Here is a 12,223-nt window from a genome sequence, read left to right as displayed (position 1 = left end):
AACCTGTAAATCTTGCCCCATCCCCCAGTATCTCAGACCCCCCCACGCTTTCTGAAGCTGTCCTTTTAGAACAAACTGATTAGTTAACATTCTTGCAGTTTCAAGTTACAATCCTTTCAAATCTGTGAATTAAATGTGCATCAAGTTTGTTTTTGTGTGTGTTTTGCTTGTCTATTTTGCTCTTTTGATAGTCTGAGACCACCTATAGTATATGCATATTTTACCAATGACAATAATCACTTTTTTACCTTAAAAATGGTAATGCAAATAAATAAAAATGGTTCAGTAATAGGGGCACTACTGAGATCAAGTTATATTCATTTGTTCATGTGATCTCAAAAAGGCGGCACCTTTAAGGAGTCCACCTTTTTGTAGAATAAATTTAGTAGTTCATGTGAGTTTATTATTTTACAGGTATTTGTACTTTGTGTTTTTACCTTTAAAAAATATCTTATGTGACAAAAAAGAAAGCATGCCTGATAACCACATGACCTACTTTCAGAGGAAATGCACTTAACAGCTAAAGTATTGACTGAATATGAACGTGACTGCTTTATGACATTATGTACCTTGCCACTGCATTTCCCTTTGCAAACAAAGCTGTTTAGTCCATTGTAAAATAATAAATAGACCATCATATAAAAAAGGACAGCCAGCAGTTGAATTTAAACCCACAAACGATTAATAATTTGTATAGGAAATGTTTTCAAAATGCAGGTGCACTTTGAAGAATTCAATAACAGAAAATAAAGTCACTCTTAGATCAGTGGACAAAACATGGACAGGTGTGCATGCTCAAACAAATCACTGCCTAATCTGCATATTTTAGCACAACAAATAACACTGAACAATAAGTGTCAATGTTTTGCTATGATCCTAACTTTTCTATGAACATGAGTTGATTATAACTGCAGATCAATGACAGTGCGAAACAGCCTACTGTAACATCTGTAATTATATTAAATAAATAAATGAACATATATAAACACCGTACAGCCCCTTACAGTCTCCGATATGTTACCAACTACAGAAGAACTACATATAGCAGACATTTAGTGCTTATTTAGGTTTAAAAACAACACAAAATATAGCCCACAGTCAGAGCAGACCACTCATCTGTGTCTGTAATCTTCAGCAGCACATGTAGCCTCTGTTAGAGAGTAATTCCGTCATTCCCCGTTCAAATAGTTCCAAAAGTTGAAGATAATAGTTATAACACCAAGATAATAACATGGCATTTTGTTCATGTTTGCTGAAAAATAATGTGCTCCTTTTTCCGGCTTCTCCTTTTTTTGTTTCGCTTTCTGACAGGATCGTGTTTCAAAAGCACGTCAATAATCAAGCACAGGTTATTATCATGAGCTCAAGAAGTTTGTTATTTCAGATATAGACGCACGGTGAACGCAAGCACTGTTAGAAAAACTGATAGAAAAACCTCCACAAACTGATAGAAAATAATCATAACAATCCTAGATTCTTATTTAACACCATTGCTAAATTAACAAATAATCGGTCATCTTTGGAACAAAATGTTCCACCGCAAATTAGTAGTGATGACTTCATGAATTTTTTCAGTGATAAAATAGAAGGCTTTAGACAGAAAATAGGAGATATTAAACTTTCTGCACCGCCTTATACTTCAGATCCAGTAAACACGCCACTTAATCTAAATAACCTACAGTGCTTTAAAATCATAGAACAGAGGAGCTAGACAAAATTATAAATAGCTCTAAACCAGCTACGTGTATATTGGACCCAATTCCAACAAAGTTACTGAAAGAATTGCTACCTGTTATAGGAGAACCTCTTCTTAACGTTATCAACTCTTCTTATCTTTAGGCCATGTTCCAAATCCTTACAAGTTAGCTGTTATTAAACCTATTATTAAGAAACCACAACTGGACCCCAGCAACTTAGCTAATTATAGACCTATTTCAAATCTTCCATTTATATCTAAAATACTAGAAAAAGTTGTTTCTGCTCAATTCTGCTCCTTTCTGCAGACGAACAATGTTTTTGAAGTGTTTCAGTCAGGTTTCAGAGCTCATCACAGTACAGAAACTGCATAAGTAAAAATAACCAACGATTTACTCTTAGCTGCTGACCAAGGGTGCATCTCGCTATTAGTTCTACTCGATCTTAGTGCGGCATTTGACACCATTGACCATGGTATCCTCATTAATCGCTTAAAGTCTACAGGTGTCCAGGGACAGGCCCTACAATGGTTTAAGTCATACTTAGCTGACCGTTACCAGTTTGTGAATATTAATGGACAGCCTTTACAAATCAGCCCAGTAAAATACGGGGTGCCTCAAGGATCAGTTTTAGGCCCTTTGCTGTTTACAATATACATGCTACCCCTGGGAGACATTATTAGAAGACATGGGATCAGCTTTCACTGCTATGCAGATGATACTCAATTATATATTTCAACTAAACCTGACGAGACGTCTAAACTGTCCAAGCTAACTGAGTGTATTAAAGATGTTAAAGACTGGATGACCAACAATTATCTTCTCTTAAACTCAGACAAAACAGAATTATTACTTATTGGGCCTAAATCCTGTACACAGCAGATCTCACAACTCGACTTACAATTAGAGGGAGACAAAGTTAGCGTTAGCTCTACTATAAAAGATCTGGGTGTCATATTAGACAGCAATTTAACTTTTAAAATTCATATATCCCATGTCACAAAAACTGCTTTCTTTCATCTGAGAAATATCGCTAAGTTACGAAATATGCTATCCATCTCAGATGCAGAAAAGCTAGTCCATGCTTTTATGACTTCTAGGCTGGACTACTGTAATGCACTGTTTGCTGGCTGCCCAGCATCCTCTATTAACTAACTTCAATTACTACAAAATGCAGCTGCCAGAGTTCTTACCAGGTCTAGAAAATTTTATCACATCACCCCAATTTTATCCTCCTTACACTGGCGGCCTGTTAAGTTTCGTATTGAATTTAAAATACTGCTTCTTACATATAAAGCTTTAAATAATCTAGCTCCTGCTTATCTTTCCAATCTTCTGTCTCGCTACAATCCAACTCACTCTTTAAGATCTCAAAACTTAGGGCTTCTGGTAGTACCTAGAATAGCAAAGTCGAGTAAAGGAGGTCGAGCCTTCTCATTTATAGCTCCTAAACTCTGGAATAGCCTTCCTAATAACGTCCGAGGCTCAGACACACTCTCCCAATTCAAAACTAGATTAAAGACCTATCTGTTCAGTAAAGCATACACTTAATGCACCACTTAGGGGGCTTCCACACAGGTTCTGCATCTTGTTTATATCCACGATGAACAGCAGCTACGCTAATTATTTTCTTTATTCTCCATTTCCACCTGGGGATACTCTTCCCGAGGCCCTCAGACTATGCAGAGTCACTGATTCGATCCAAGACCAACGACGAGAAGATCCCAAGGTTTCCATATCCTGGACCAGGCCGTATCCTGAGCAGCTACTGTGGTGGTCATGGAAGAGTGGAGAACATGAGACTGATTCCTGTGACGCTCCAGAGACAGACGAGTCTTCGCTAAGGCCAGCTTCCAGCCTCCGCCACTGAGACTGCAGCTCTGCACAAAACGTTTGGCCAGCGGAGAAATTAAAATGATCGTGCCCAACTGAGCCTGGTTTCTCTCAAGGTTTATTTCTTCACTTCTGCCATTTAGTGAAGTTTTTTTTCCCTCTCCGCTGTCGCCACTGGCTTGCATGGTTCGGGATCTATAGAGCTGCGCATCGTTGGATTTGCTCATCAATATTTGGATTCTCATTAGTGATTATTAAACCACACTGAACTGAGCTAAACTGAACTGAACTTAAGCACTACAAACTGAACTACACTGTTCCAATTTACTATGACCTTTTATGTGAAGCTGCTTTGACACAATCTATATTGTATAAGCGCTATACAAATAAAGGTGAATTGAATTGAACTGAAAAAGGAAGAAAGCGAAACCGCTCGCACTTCAGACTGCCTCGTAAAAAACTACGAGGCACAGGGTAGATTTTGCTCTACTCCATGGGTTTGTGGCTGTTCATCAAGACGACGACAAGGTTTGTTTGAGCCCGGATCGACCATGGCTCGTTATTATATGTATATATATTTCCGCTGTAATCTCTCGGCTGTGTATTTTAAACATGGCGGGTTATTTGTTTTCATTCTGGCTTGTTACGTAAGCCAATGACACATCTCTGTAAACCAATAGCGTTCAGCTGCGCGTCTAGCTGCGCCTTTTGGTACCCTTTCTCGTGTTTGGTACCCTTTCGAAAGGGTGCCAAAAAAAGTGGTACGGTTCGGTTCGGTACGCCTTTTGACAGTGGAAAACGGCCATAAAAGCGTACCAAACCAAACCGTACCATACCGTACCACTCAGTGGAAACGGGCCAAAATTTCTCTCACGAGTGCCATTCACGCCTGCTCTTTTCATGTAAATCCACCAGCGGCCACTGTGAACTGACTGGCTGACTGACTGCTTTTAATTTATTTTAAGAAAAATTATTTAGTAGTTTGGCATTATTTGGTATTGTTTGAAATAATTTACTATTAATTGTAAAATATATAGAAGTTGGTAAATGTAATATATAGTTTTGAGGTACAGTCAGGTCCATACATATTGGAACATCAACAATATTCGAACATTTTGGCTCTATACACCAACACAATGGATTTGAAATTATTTATGTGCTTTAACTGCAGACTGTCAGCTTTAATTTGAGGGTATTAATATCCAAATCAGGTGAACGGTGAAGGAATTACAACAGATTGCATATGTGCCTCCCACTTGTTAAGGGACCAAAAGTAATTGGAGAGAAAAATAATCATAAATCAAACTTTCATTTTTTTTTTAATACTTGGTCGCAAATCCTTTGCAGTCAATTACAGCCTTAAGTCTTGAACGCATAGACATCTGTAGACGCTGGGTTTCATCCATGGTGATGCTCTGCCAGGCCTCTACTGCAATTATCATGACACTACCACCACCTTGCTTCACTGCTTATAATTATGAGCATTTCCTTTTCTTCTCCATACTCTTCTCTTACCATCACTCTGGTACAAGTTGATTCTGGTCTCATCTGCCCATAGGATGTTGTTCCAGAACTGTGAAGGCTTTTTTAGAACTCTATTCTGCCCTCCCTGTTTTTGACCCTCTGTACTCACTCTGGTGAAGTCTTCTTTTGATTGTTGACTTTGACACACATACACCTACATCCTGGAGAGTGTTCTTGATCTTACCAACTGTTGTTAAGGGTTTTTCTTCACCAGGGAAAGAATTCTTTGGTTGTTCACCACAGTTCTTACAGGTCTTTTGGTTTTGCTGAGCTCACTGGTGCTTTCTTTCTTTTTAAGAATGTTCCAAACAGTTGTTTTGGCCATGCCTAATGTTTTTGCTATCTTTCTGATGGGTTTGTTTGTTGCTTAAAGGGCACCTATGGTGAAAAATCTACTTTTCAAGCTGTTTGGACAAACATGTGTTTAGATATAGTGTATAGACAGTTATATTGGGGGTGATATAAACACACCCAGTCCTTTTTTTTCCAAATTTAACAACATAAAAAGGTGGACCAATTGGAGCGGTTTTCAGACCGACTTCAACTTGACGTAGGAGTGCGGTCCCCCCGCCCACCAAATTGATTGACAGCTGTGCGTATTAACATGTCCCGTAGTCACGTGTATAATCATATCAACAAGACCAGACATGCGCAAAGCAAACGGGAATAAAAAGGCTGTTCAGTTTGCTAGGATCATCAATCATCAACAAATGTGATCAAGAGTGAGTTTTACAAGTTTAAAATGTTTTTAAAACAGTGCATGTGAGTAATGAATTACAGCAATTTAGCTTAGCTTTACTTCATCAGCACAGCCGCGTGTCAGAACAATTGTAAAGGAAGATGCTTCAATCCCGGTTTGTGGACGTTAAATCAGGTTTATTTTGTACATTAACATAACAGATATCCATACAACAGTGAGGGTTAACCTGTATCCTGTCACATATGCGTGCAAAAAGAGTGTGAAGCTAAATGCGCACACTGTCTCTGTTTCTATCTCTCTCTGTGTGTGTGTGGGTGTCTGCGCTATTGGTGTGTGTCTGCGCTATGTGTGTGTGTGCGTGAACTTTGTAACGACATTGTGTGTGACTCATAGTTGCAACTTCTCAAAAATGCATCAAATACTCATTGGTAAAGTTCTTACTGTAGTATTTCTCACAAACGCGACAAGAGATCTGCTTCCTGAGGCAGCCGAGGGCGGCGATTGAGGCATGTTGCTGACAGGCACGTGGGAACGGTGGGTGGGGAGGACTAGCCTTAAAGGCCCAGTGCAAAAAAACAGAAGCCAGGTTTTACCCGCTATAATACAGACACTTCAGACAGCTATAACAAATGCTCTGATGGTTGTTTTGAGCTGAAACTTTACAGACACATTCTGGGGACACAAAAGACTTATCTTAAATCTGGAAAAAAAGGGGTAACCTAGGTGCCCTTTAACTGATAGTGATAGCTCTTTGGAGCCATCCTCATCTCATCTTGAGGATTGGCAGCAAACAAGTTCCAAATGCAAATAGCACACTTGAAATGAACTCTGGACCTTTATCTGCTCAGTGTAATTGGGATAATGAAGGAATAACACACACCTGGCCATGGAACAGCTGAGAAGCCAATTGTCCCATTAATTTTGGTCCCTTAACAAGTGGGGGACACAATGCAAAATGTTGTAATTCCTACATCGTTCACCTGATTTGGATGTAAATACTTTTAATTTAAAGCTGACAGTCCGCAGTTAAATCACATAATTTCATTCCATATCCATTGTGTTGTGTATAGAGCCAAAAATGTTAGCATTGTGTCAATGTCCTAATATTTGTGGACCTGACTGTATATATTTTCTATACTTAAATATGAATAGATTATGATTAACATGTTCATGCCCACATTTATTATTTGCTGTTGCATACTATTAAAGTTTATTAAGGTCAAGGTATTAAGGTAAACATAAAACCAACTAATACAAAAGAAGTTTAAAGACAAAGATGTTTTGCATGTATGCATATTTATATAATATTATCTTTTAGTTTTAATATCAAACTGTACTGTAAACTGTAAAACAACCTTGTCAAGAGACAAAAATGCCTTAGAATATGCCTTCTATGTAGGTAATTCATTGTGTGAAACATTTGACAGTTTAAATGTTTGAAACATTTGAGTTATTTAGACACATTGCATAAAGCTTCTACACAAAATGCAATGCTTAGATATGGCGTCAAGTATAGGATGAAGTGAAAGCAGGAACAAAACAAGGTAGCACTACTTGATTGTTGTTTATAGGCCGAGTGGTTAAAAATAGCCCAACTATGTCATTATGGTCACCACATCATGACAGAGTTCTTTGTCGTTTACTGGGATTTGTGTGATGTGCAACTTCTCATTTTGCAGTTAAAATCCCGTAACTCTGTGAAGCTCAGCCCAAGGCTTAAGACAGTTTAAAATGGCTATAGTTTCAGGTTTCCTCTAAGCACACACATGAAACAAAGTACTGCATATTGAACAAGATCTAAAATGTGAAAGAAATTTCATGATTCAATAGAAGTTAAGTCTGTACAAAGAAGACAAAGTGGACAAAACTGTGTAAAGACAAATGAAGAGTTCAGATGCAAAAACCTCTAAGTGCCATCTGAAATTTCTGTTGAAAATGAACATTTTTCTCAGCCTCCTTGTTTATGTTGAGTTATTTTACTTTAAAGACCAGGAAAAGGACTTATTCTTTGCCATAAAAATGATATTACTGATTTTACTTAACAATTTTAGAGGAAAATTTCATACAGCATTTAGAGGTTTTGCATCTGAACTCTTCATATAAAGAATTTTAAAGAATGTTCTGATACTTTTGTCTTTCTCAGTGAGAAAGTGTTATAAAAGAGAGAATGTTGTTATTATTTCTGGAAAATAATAAACAAGTAAGATTTCGTTGTAATGACATTCATCAAAACTTAATACTGATAGTTTTTCTGATTCTTTGCTCACTTATTATTGACTTTTGCAACAACGTGATTTTTAAACTTTTTTAAGATATACATTTGTTGTTTTAAACACAGTGATTGATGTATTATTGTTTTACTGTATTATTTTAAATGCACTTTTCAATTTATAATACACAAAATAGTGTAGAATTAAAACTATCTGCTGATAGTTTCAGATTTGGAGGCCATCTGCCCACCTGATATAAACACCAACTTAGTCAGGCTAAAACCAGCAAATCTATCATGACAATAGTTATGCTTGCTTGGGCAAATAAAACAAACTGCGTACTTTGAATTATTTGGTATAGTAAGACAATAAAACAGCTGTGAGTACTTTAAGGTCATGTCTCCAGTGTGAGGTAAAAAAAGGATTGGGTGGGGCAGATTTGGGTAGATTTGTTGTTTTTTTGATGGTCAAAAATGTTTACAAAAGCACAGGTTGAAGCATATATTAACAAAATAACCTGTCATGTGACTGGGGTTATGGGGCACAAGAAACAAAAGGCATGTGTACTCATCTTTCAAAGGCCCCCCAGCTCTGTCGACTGACAGATATTCAAACACAAAGAACAATGACGCTTTGAAAACATTTCACTTTCATCCTTCATCACCATTCAAGATCTTCAGTCAGTGCAGGAGACGCATAAAAGATTTCTGTAATTTGTTCAATCATCTGTAGATCCATGTTAACTAAATGTCATAACAGTTTCAAAACATACTACAGTATATGGAACAAATGTTACTGAACTTCAGCCAGAACTTCTTCAGTATGAAAGAAGCTTTGTTATAGGCTTTTGGAGCACTGTAGGTGTCAGTGAGACGATAATAAAAGCAGGTTTCTGTAAATGACAGTACTGAGTGGATTCTAGACAGGGAATCATTTAGAGCAACATTCATTCATTTTCTTTTAAGCTTAGTCCTTTTATTAATCTGGGGTCTGACCCAGCCGAGGCTCGAACCAGTGACTTTCTTGCTGTGAAGCTAATGTGCTACCCATTGCGCCACCGTGCAGCCATTTAGAGCAACAGGTCACTGTAAATTTCAGGATTGTTCAATGAGCTAGTAACAATGCATTCATTTTCCTTTGACTTAGACCCTTATTTATCAGGGGTCACCACAGTGGAATGAACCACCAACTATTACAGAATATGTTTTACACAGCGGATGCCCTTCCAGCCACAACTGGGAAACATCCATACACTCTCGCATTTCTCTCTCTCTCTCTCTCTCTCACACACACACACACGCACACACGCACACACGCACACGCACACGCACACGCACACGCACACACACACACACACACACACACACACACACACACATATGGCGAACACGGGAACAAGCAAACCACACAGAAATGCCAACTGGTCCAACCTTAACTCGAACCAGCAACCTTCTTGCTGTAAGGTGACAGTGCTATGTCACCGTGCCGCCCCATCATATTATTTAGCAAGTTCTTAAATCCTCATCCATAAACAAAAAATAATAATTATAATATAGAATTCATGAATAGAGCTAAAAAGGTTTCTAAACATGCTAGTCATTTTAAAAATCTAATAGAATTTATTTTAAAAATATATAAGCAGTTAGGTTACTATAAATTGTAAAAGATAAAATAAAAAAACAATCTGTTAACAGTGTCTGAATTTACAATTTTCCATTTATTTACTGTTGTGAATTGCATTATAGGACCTTGATCTCTGCTCTGTCAACTTTTGATGTTGAGAATTTCTCTTCACCATTTAACAAAGTGACTTTTATTGATATTTTAGTAGTTTGAAATAATATAATCTATAAGAAATAATATTGCGAGGAATGAGTCAAATAACAGAAAATGTACTGGCAGTTTATTACAAGGATTTTGTACAGTAAAAAATACAACACCAACCCAGACAATATGTCAATTTAAACTATTAATATTTAAACTCAAAATGTTAATAAAGTCACATATTTGCACAACAAATATTGAAAAACATTTTGGAGGTGAGCCAGCAAATAAGACAAGCAAATAGAATTTTTGGCATGCGCTTCTAGCACATTTCGAGAATTCACCTCTTGTCCTTGAAGAAAATTTGACTAAATTAAATTTTCAAGCTCAAAAAAAAAAAAAAAAAAAAAAAAAAAATCTGAGCAAGAACATTGAAGATCTGAGATATTCTAAAATAATTTCTAAGAACGTCTTTTTTAATAATAAAATATCTGTTAAAAAAGGTCAAATGTGCCCTTTTAACTTCTAACTTCAAATCAAACATATTATACATCCCACAAGTTCAAATAATGTTTCAGGATAAAGAAAAAGAAAGCCCTACATAGATACATGTCTAGAAAACAGATTGCTTACCTTTTAAGCTATCTTCAGAAAGTGCAAACACTTCAGAGAGCAACAGACAGTCTGCTAGAAGCTATTTGATTCAGTACATGAGAGTCTGTGTGAAACGTTAGGAGGAGCTCAGAGACAGTCTGAAGTGGTGCAGCCATTCCGTTACCAGGGAGACCGATGCTCTTTCAAAGCAATCACCCAATGGCAAGGCACTGTGATTGTGGGACAAAAGTCACATGACCAGTGTTTGAGCAGCACACAAAAAAAGATGAGTGGGGTAGGGGTGGGCAGGAGTTGTCAGGACATTAGAGTGAGGAATGGACGCTTGAAAGAGTCACAAAAGAAATGAAACAGCAAACAATCCCACCGTGGTGAGGTACCTACTTTGCTTGTTTAGGGGCCATCCCTTGGGCCAAGCAAATCCAGTGCTGTTTCTGTGCTTTTAAATCAAAGAAAGGCTTGAAAAACAAAAGACACATAATTTACATAAGGTTTTCTTGTTCAGTAGTGTTTCATGAAGGTTTAGGATGTAATTGCATGAAGTTCATTATGTTAAGGTTAACAGTTCGCACCAAAATTTTAAATTCATCATGATTTACTCAACCTTCAATTGTTACAAACCTGTTTAAGTTCTGTTTTTCATCTGCTGATCACAAAAGAATATATTTTTAAGATCATTGACTTCTATAGTATTAGTTTTTATACTCTGGATGTCAATGATTACAGGTTTTCAGCTTTCTTTAAAATAAAAAAAAGTAAATAATAAAAATCTGTCAAGATCTACAGACCACACTGACTCTTGTTAGCAGTACAGTAATTGTTTTACAGGATTTAAAATATATATATTTCTACTTCCTAGGCTGTTCAAAATCCTTTATACAGTCCTGGGGTAAAAATAATTTCAGGCTTGACTGTATATGTACCATATTGTTGTTAACATAACTTCATCCATAACTTGTACTGTTCTCCGGAACTGTTTGTTTGATTATATAATCGAAAATGCAATGCAGTAATCAAAATATGTGTTTCAGAGAATGGATTTCTTTGTGCTTAAGTATTAATTGCCATCATATTTCTCCCATAGGAAAGTTTAGGTGCAGGCATAATTCTAGAAACATAGTTAAGTGTGTGTGTGTGTGTGTGTGTGTGTGTGTGTGTGTGTGTGTGTGTGTGTGTGCGTGTGTGTGTGTGTGTGTGTGTGTGTGTGTGTGTGTGTGTGTGTGTGTGTGTGTGTGTGCGTGCGTGTGTGTGTGATGGGAATTGGGTGCCCATGAAATGCGCTATCTCCAGCTGGTACATAAGCTCTTTTTGTTCTCTATCCTTCTAGCAGCTGGACAGATGAGTCACCGTGAAAAGCTTTTACAGGAGATAGAGACCGACACATTGATTCCCATGTCCACCAAATATTAGTTCACTCCTTCCAAAAAAAGGAGCAAAAAATTTTTAATCAAAGGGTGCATGAAGCACAGCGCAAACAAAGATTAGTTTGAAACCAACCTACAAATCGTGCAGTTTTTATAAAGCACTGCATTGACAGGTATATTTTACAATGCAATGTGCACAAACTGACTGTCCTTTTTCAGTATTAAGAAAAAATCAGATGTGAAAGGTTGTTTGCACATGACATCAATAGCAATCGCTAGCAGAACATTAAATGTATAATTTTTTTGTTGTTTAAGGTTGCTCAAATAGCTAAATTAGTCAAAACCAGAAATAACAGAGTTAAGTTAAGTAACTGAAAAACAGAGAAAACGGTAGCCTGAAATAAAAAAATCATATATATATATATATATATATATATATATATATATATATATATATATATATATATATATATATATATATATATATATATATTTATATATATATATATATATATATATATA

The 12,223-nt window shown here is 36.7% G+C and overlaps 1 protein-coding gene across 1 annotated transcript in view; it reads right to left on the bottom strand.

Moving 5' to 3' along the window:
• Nucleotides 1–10,449, bottom strand: part of rassf7a (Ras association domain family member 7a) — a 57,620-nt gene extending 47,171 nt beyond the window's left edge. The window contains exon 1 of the mRNA XM_056451341.1: nt 10,359–10,449. The gene's annotated coding sequence lies outside the window, so the exon portion shown is untranslated. The remainder of the gene's footprint in view (nt 1–10,358) is intronic.
• Between the last annotated feature and the right edge of the window lie 1,774 nt (nt 10,450–12,223).

This window comes from Danio aesculapii, chromosome 25 (genome assembly GCF_903798145.1).
Source record: "Danio aesculapii chromosome 25, fDanAes4.1, whole genome shotgun sequence".
In the NCBI taxonomy this organism is placed as follows: domain Eukaryota; kingdom Metazoa; phylum Chordata; class Actinopteri; order Cypriniformes; family Danionidae; genus Danio; species Danio aesculapii.
Note: the sequence above shows the minus strand (reverse complement) of the source record. Positions and strands in the feature narration are given on the sequence as shown.